General features: G+C 35.4%; 1 pseudogene; it reads left to right on the top strand.

Annotated features, from left to right (window-relative positions):
- The first annotated feature begins 203 nt into the window (after positions 1-203).
- LOC116132569 lies at positions 204-3125 on the top strand (annotated as a pseudogene).
- Positions 3126-8214: the final 5089 nt, after the last annotated feature.

Below are 8214 nucleotides of genomic sequence, written 5' to 3'. Positions count from 1 at the left end.
AACTAAATAATGTATAATACAATGTTTAGGGTCTATCAATAATCATGAATTTGCATCATAATATATATCTATTTTAATAAATTCCGCATAAAGCCACACTTTTGTTACTTTCTTCTAAAGCTGACCATCTGTGCAGTATAAACATGCAAAAAGTAATTGCCATAAAACCTTCCGCCATTAGCCTATAAATATCTCCAAAACCAACCCAAACTCTCACCTCTACAACACAAACACAATCACAATTAATGGAAGCCTTTTCTTGGGTTGTTTTAGCCACGGCATGGCTAGCTGCTCTAGTCTTCTTGAAAAGAATCACAACTTCCTGGCGCCAACCCCTAAATTCTCCACCTGGCCCTAAACCCTGGCCTATCATCGGCAACCTTAACCTCATTGGTCCACTTCCTCACCAATCTCTTCATAAACTAGCCCAAAAATATGGATCCATAATGCAACTTAAGTTTGGTTCTTTCCCTGTTGTTGTTGCCTCTTCTGCAGAAATGGCTAAACTTTTTCTCAGGACACATGATCATATCTTTGCCTCCAGGCCTCCAACCGCAGCTGGCAAGTACACAACTTATAACTATTTGAATATTACATGGGCTCCTTATGGACCATACTGGCGTCAAGGCCGCAAAATTTACCTCAGGGAGCTGTTTAGCTCAAAAACGACGCGATCTTACGAGTCATTCGTGTGAGGAATTGCGAGCCTTTGTCTCTCGTTTATTAACCTCATCAGGGAAGCTATTGTGCTTAAAGATCATCTCTCACGCTTTACCCTAAGCATTATAAGCAGAATTGTGTTGGGTAAGAAGTACTTTTGTGAGTCGAAATCGAAACTTCAGTCGTGACCCTTGAAGAGTTCCAAGAAATGCTGGACAATTTGTTCATGCTGAATGGAGTGCAATATTGGGGATTGGATTCCATGGATGGATTTCTTGGACCTGCAAGGGTATGTGAAGCGAATGAAGGTCTTAAAGAAGAGATTTGACGATTTCATGACCATGTGTTTGATGAACAACGAGCCAAAAGGGAAGGAGTGAAGGATTTTGAGGCAAAAGACATGGTGGATTCACTACTGCGGGGGCTGATGATCCCCAACTTGATGTAAGCTAACTTGATAGTGTCAAGGGGTTCACACAGGTAAATGTCTTTCCTCTTCCAGTCTTAAATTACCGAGTGCATGATATTTAGAAAGTCAATAACTAAAAATTCAAGAATTTTAGGTATTGAAATCAACGGAAGACTTAGTTTGAGCAATATGTGATTAAGGTTAACTAAAAATGCATAACCTATGAGTTATCCCTGCAGCTAAGGTAAAGCTTACAGTTTCCTCTTTGCTTGCTACCTGGCTGATCGAGCTGGACATAGTGGAATTGCCATTTTCGCTACCCGACTTGAGTTGGGAAACTGTAAGCTTACCTTAGCTGCCGGATAACCATAGGTTAGTTAGGTAAGCCAATCACTCAAAGCTTTATGCCCTTAGGAGGTTGCTTGGCCGTATTGTAGTGTTATTAGAACTCAGATAAGCAGTAACAACTTGCCTTAGGAGTAGTGTTCTCTTTTTTATAGTAGGGACAAAGATAAGCTTCACTCAATCGTTAGGGTGAGTCTGAACTCAGGTAAGTAGTTTCAAAATTAGATGGTTAGTGAAATCAATAACTCAAAGCATCCTGCCTTCAGGAGTTGTTGCTTATAGCCGTATTGTGTTAGTGAAACTCAGAACTGCAGTAAACTCATTGCCTTCGGGGAGTCTAGTTCTTATTTTGAAAAGGGGATTCAGGAGTAATTCACTTATGGTCTTATGGGAGTAAATTACAGGAGTCTATTTACTTAGGGGATAAACTGGGGATAGTAAGATTCTAGCAGTTAGACATAAAAGCGTAATAGAGAAAGAGTTGACAGCTAGCGTTACCGATGATTACGGTTAATTGACTAAAACATATTAAGAAATATTTGAGAGCAGTGCAATTAGGTAATTAGTCTAAGCTCTTTAAAGATGCAACCCAGTTCAGTAGCTTCAATCTATGAAGGTTACAAATTGAAGAGAGAACATCCGTTTTATAGTAGTTTGAGAGAAGACACATGCCCCGAGAGGGTCAAACTTCAAATTATTGCCAATGACTAATGACTAACCAGTCACACTTACATATAGTCGGTTCTTGCCGTAGTCAATGTTATAAGATAATTCAAGCCAGGTGACCATGTAAGTCAATTTATATGTATTTGTTGAAATTATCTAGAGCTATTCTTTAACATTTCAATATATGATATTATGAATATTGAATTAGTATTCTAAAATACAACTGTCCTTTGAATATAAGTAACCAGTAATTCATTTTTTGGTTTTGTCATCCGTGATCAGGACTCATTGCTGGAGGCACGGATACCTCAGCTACAACTGTGGAATGGGCTATGTCTGAACTCCTGAAACAACCAGAGCTTTGAGGAAGGCAACAGAAGAACTGAAGAGTAATTGGCAGAGAAAGATGGGTTGAAGAGAAAGACATCCCACAACTTCCTTATATTGATGCAATTATGAAAGAAACCATGAGGATTCATCCAGTGGCTGTACTCTTAGCCCCACATTTGGCCCTTGAAGATTGCAATGTTGCTGGTTACCACATTCGTAAAGGCACTAGAGTGTTTATAAACTCTTGGAGTTTAGGTAGAGACCCTTCAGTATGGGATGCGCCTGAAGAGTTTCGGCCTGAGAGGTTCATAGGCAAAGCAATTGATGTGAAGGGCCAAAGCTTTGAGCTTTTGCCATTTGGCTCTGGTAGGAGGATGTGCCCTGGCTATAGCCTCGGACTGAAAATGATTCAGTCTAGTGTCGCTAACATGTTACATGGTTTTAACTGGAAGTTGCCAGGGAACATAAAACCTGAAGATATCAGCATGGAGGAAGTTTATGGATTGGCAACACTAAGAAAGTTCCCACTTGTTGCAGACATGGAGCCCAGACTCCCACTTCATCTTTATTAATTGAGATATTACTATAATTAGTTTCCAATTTTTCTTTAATTTTAATAAGTGGAGGTTGAATTGATCATGTTTCTTCAACCTCGCTTGGTACTGTCTCTAAAATCTTGACATTGAAACAAGTTTAAGGCAGTTCCCCTGTACTGTTTTCTATTATACTAATATAGATAAAGTCTTGATATACTTAGATACTAGTGGATCATTGTGCAGCCAAATGGTTTCTAGAATAAGGAAATTTCCAGTTTAATAAATTAATTAACTTCCCTTGCAGTTTCAACTCAAAATAATGCATGCACCATAGTATACATCCAGCATGTAGTTTAAGTTATTGCGCATTCTGGGATGGACAATACTTTAAACATAATTTTTCCTTTTCCATAAAAATATGTTAATATCATTGTCAAGTGTGCATTGAAAATTATGTTTGTAAACATTACAAATAAATTATTTATAAAGATCTTAGAGTATCTCCAATTATGCTTTTTATTTTAAAGAGCATCTTCATTAATTTCTAAATATAAAGAACAAAATTTTTATTCAAATCCAATGGACTTTTTAAATTTAATGAAGATGTTCTTTATTTTCAAGAAAAAAACTTAATAGGAGAGAGAATCTATAAATAACATGCATAGAAACTTGTAGTTTATTAATTAAAATTAGGATAAAGAGTGAATTTGACTCTCTAGATATGGAGAGTCAAACTCACTCTTTAATTTATATTTAAAGGAAAAATAGTCTGTTGGACTCTTATTTTAATGGATAAACTCTTTATAATAAAGAGTTTGGATCATATAAAGATTCATTTGGAGATACTTTTAGATTGGTTCTTAGTTATTCAAAGTCAAGTCATTCCATATATATATACAGTAAAACCTCTCTACAGTCATAATAGTGGGACTAACTAATTTTATTATTATAAGGAAGTTATAACTTAATAGATGTATAGTTAAAAAAAATTCTTATTTCATAATTCATGTTTTAGTAGTACAATATTAGGATTTTAATTCATGTTTTAATAATATTAGGATTTTAATTCATGTTTTTAATAATATTAGAGTTTCAATTCAGTGCTTCAATTGTGTACTTTTGAAACGGATAGAAGATCGTGTTTTGAAATCAACAAAGATAACTATCATTGATGGAATTGTAAATGCAGTTGCTGCATGACAACTGATGTGAAATCAGAGACAATTGTCAATTGTTTTAAGTATTACAAAATTAGGATTCCCGATGTTGATGAATTGCAAGTTACAAATGAAGTGAATGGAGAAAATCAAAGAGCCATTATAGAATTGAGTGATCAGATTTGACAACTTTACTACACTAATCGAATAAATATTAATGTCTTCCTTAATCATCCAAATGAGTAACAAATCATATATGCTTTAACAAAAGAAAAAATTATTTCTATAATTAAACAAGAAGAGAAAATAAATAATTATGAGGATGATAGTAGTGAAATACAAAAGGTTTAATGTCAATAAGCTCTAAACATATTTGAGAAGCTATAAATGTTTTAGTTTTAATAAGAAAACGTTCATGCTAGCAAGTAATGTACCCACAAGTTAAAGGATGTGGTAACAACTCTAAAGCATAAATTATTGTCCCAAACAACTTTAGATAAATATTTTATTTCATCTTAAACCTTAAGTGTAACATACAATATTTTTTTTTTGCAATATACAGATAATTATTACTATGTAGAGGCAACTTTCTTTAAGACGGGAATTAGAAAAATTATAACTTAAATTTATTACAATTGGAGTTTATTCTTATTTATAACTATCCCAAATTAAGAATATAATTTTTTATGACTATGTAGGGTTTATTCCTATATAGAGTATCATTATAAAAAGTATAATAATAATAATTAAAAAACATGTCAGATTGTTTTCCCATATATATTAATTTATTAATTAATTATCAATCTTTAATAATTGTTCTCATATTGTCACGCTTTAATTATACCAGAGCCTAGCTTAAGATGAAAATTGAAACGTTTATCCCATGAATAAAAGTGATTTACTAAAATTAAAATGTTTACCCCGTGAATAAAAGTTTATCAATATTGTTATGATAGGCGAACGTAATATTTAAATCTTAAATCTAAGAATTCAAGCAAAGAAAGGGAGCAATCCTTTGACCGAGAGACCAATCACTCGAGGTTATTGAATTGTCTTAGGCCGAACGACTTGTGCATACCCAAAGTTTACCGTAACGATAAGTTGGTACCCAAAAGGTTTTGAAAGGATAAATAGGTACCTTCCGTTATATTCGGTTAATGATTTTTGTTTATTAATAGTGAAAAGACTAAAATGCCCTTCAAAGTTTCAATTTTTGTTTTTTATAAATTTAAAAATTTCTAAAAAACCCCCTAGGTTTGCTAATATAATTAAACACCCCCATATATAAAAAGTTTGCTAAATGACAAAAACACCCCCACCACCCCCAGTGCCAGATTCCGACCACCATCGCCGGAATCTGGCCGGAAAACTGCATTACGACACAGATCCGTCGGATCTGTGTCGTAACGTGATGATCTGGCCTTTTCCGGTCAGATCGCCACGGATCTGGCCGGAAAAGACAAGATCTGGCCGTCGAAGCAGCAGCCAGATTGGCCGGAAAAGGCCAGATCTACTGCCAGATCTGGCCTTCGACGGAGATGGAGTTTTGCGGCGTCGACGGCCAGATCTAGCCGTAGTATGGCCTTTTCCGGCCAGATCAGCCACGGATCTGGCCGGAAAAGGCCAGTCGACGCGTTACGACACAGACGACGGGTCTGTGTCGTAACGAACTTTCCGGCCAGATTCGGCGGTGGTGGCGGAATTGGCAGTTGCGGGGGGGGGGTGTTTTTGTTATTTATAAAATTTTTATATATGGGGTATTTAGTGAAATTTGTAAACTTAGGGGTTTTTGAAATTTTTAATTTATAAAAACTAAAATTCAAACTTTTAGGGTATTTTAGTCTTTTCACTATTAATAAACAGTAATAAACAGAAATCACTAACAGAACATGAACGAAAAGTACCTATTTGTCATTTCAAAACTTTTTGGGTACCAACTTGTCGTTACGATAAATCTTGGGTATGTAAGCGTTCTACTTGTCTTAAAACACGTAATCCTGACCTTAATGACACACATTAAAACCTCTCTCGTAACTTGTTCTAAAAAAAATAAGAGAATTGATGGATCCATAACCTTTGACTATATTTGAAGATTAAAAAAAAAAAAAGAAGGGAGAAATGAAGTCCACATTGAGTGATCAATCATTGTGATTAATGCTCCACATAAACATAACTTTAATTAAACTAAAAAAGATGAGAGAATTTAGAATGAAAACTGAAAGACAAGATGAGAAGAAGAAGAGAGAATGTTAGTTGAGTTGAGCACGACGTGTTACACATCATCATACATCTACGACTGGATTGCCTTGCGTTGAAGTGGAGCAGCTCTATCACCATCATTCCCCATGTAACCTAACATATATCACAACCGTTAAAAGAGGGCCCGAACAGTTATCTTCCTTCCGTGGGTCCATGTATTAGATTTGTTGGTAGGACACGTGCTTAACATCTACGACTACGAGAAAACGACATAATATAGACGTGTCAAACTCAAACAATGTGGACAAACATAATATACGTGTTTAGCTTATGCTTACTTTAACTTCATATGTATCTTCCAATTTCCTTAAAACAAATATATAATAAATTTTAATGAGACCAACTGACTTGTCAGGAATAGGCATAAGCTAAGGGATTATATATGGGAGAACGACTTACACAAACCCAAGATTTATCGTAACGATAAATGGTATCCAAAAAGTTTTGAAATGACAAATAGATACTTTCCGTCATGTTCGTAGTGATTTCTGTTTATACTGTTTATTAATAGTGAAAAGAATAAAATGCCCTTAAAAGTTGAATTTTAGTTTTTTAAATTTAAAAATTTCAAAAAACCCCATAGTTTACAAATTTCATAAATACCCCCAATATATAAAATTTTATAAAATACAAAAAACACCCCACCCGCAACTGCCAGATTCCGGCCACCACCGCCGGAATCTGGCCGAAAAGTTGCGTACGACACAGACCCGTCGGATCTGTGTCGTAACGCGTCGATTTGGCTTTTCCGGCCAGATCCCGGCTGATCTGGCCGGAAAAGGCCAGATCTACGGCTAGATCTGGCCGTCGACGCCGCAAAACTCCATCTGCGGCGTCGAAGGCCAGATCTGGCAGTAGATCTAGCCTTTTCCGGCCAGATCAGCCACAGATCTGGCCGGAAAAGGCCAGATCGGCTGCTGCTTCGACGGCCAAATCTTGCCTTTTCCGGCCAGATCCTGGAGGATCTGACCGGGAAAAGGCCAGAGCGCACGTTACGACACAGATCCGACGGATCTGTGTCGTAATGCAGTTTTCCGGCCAGATTCCGGCGATGGTGGCCGGAATCTGGCACTGGGGGTGGTGGGAGTGTTTTTGTCATTTAGCAAACTTTTTATATATGGGGGTGTTTAATTACATTAGCAAACCTAGGGGGTTTTTTAGAAATTTTTAAATTTATAAAAAACAAAAATTGAAACTTTGAAGGGCATTTTAGTCTTTTCACTATTAATAAACAAAAATCATTAACCGAATATAACGGATGGTACCTATTTGTCGTTTCAAAACCTTTTGGGTACCAACTTGTCGTTACGGTAAACTTTGGGTATGCACAAGTCGTTCGGCCTATATATATTTGTTCATTACATGATATCAGGCCTAGATTATATATCTTTTAACTAATCTATCAAGGTTTTAGAACTATCTATCAAGGTTTTAAAATTATCGATTAGATAAAAATTTCAATAATCATTCTTATTAGTGTTATAAAGACTCGAACTTAGAAGCTTATAGATATTTCTTTCGTTAACCACCCTTACTAATGTTTGAACTGACTCGAATTCAGAAACTCATCAAATTTTCTTTTTCTTTTATCACCAAGTCACCTAACTATGACTACAACCAAAATAATATTATAGTCTCTGTTAATAGGACAAAAAATTTATCAAAAAATCTTCTTTCAAATATTTTGATATATATTTGTATTCTTGTCTATATATATATATATATATATATATAACTTTTGTAAAGAGAAAGATTAGTGAAGAAAAAGGTGACCAATAATTTTGTAGAACAAATTTGATATGCTATGATTTGAATTGAATTTACGGTATAAATTTTGATATAAGCTAACTGT

This window comes from Pistacia vera, unplaced genomic scaffold, assembly GCF_008641045.1.
Source record: "Pistacia vera cultivar Batoury unplaced genomic scaffold, PisVer_v2 Contig255, whole genome shotgun sequence".
Lineage (NCBI taxonomy): Eukaryota > Viridiplantae > Streptophyta > Magnoliopsida > Sapindales > Anacardiaceae > Pistacia > Pistacia vera.
This window is presented reverse-complemented; position numbering and strand designations above follow the sequence as displayed.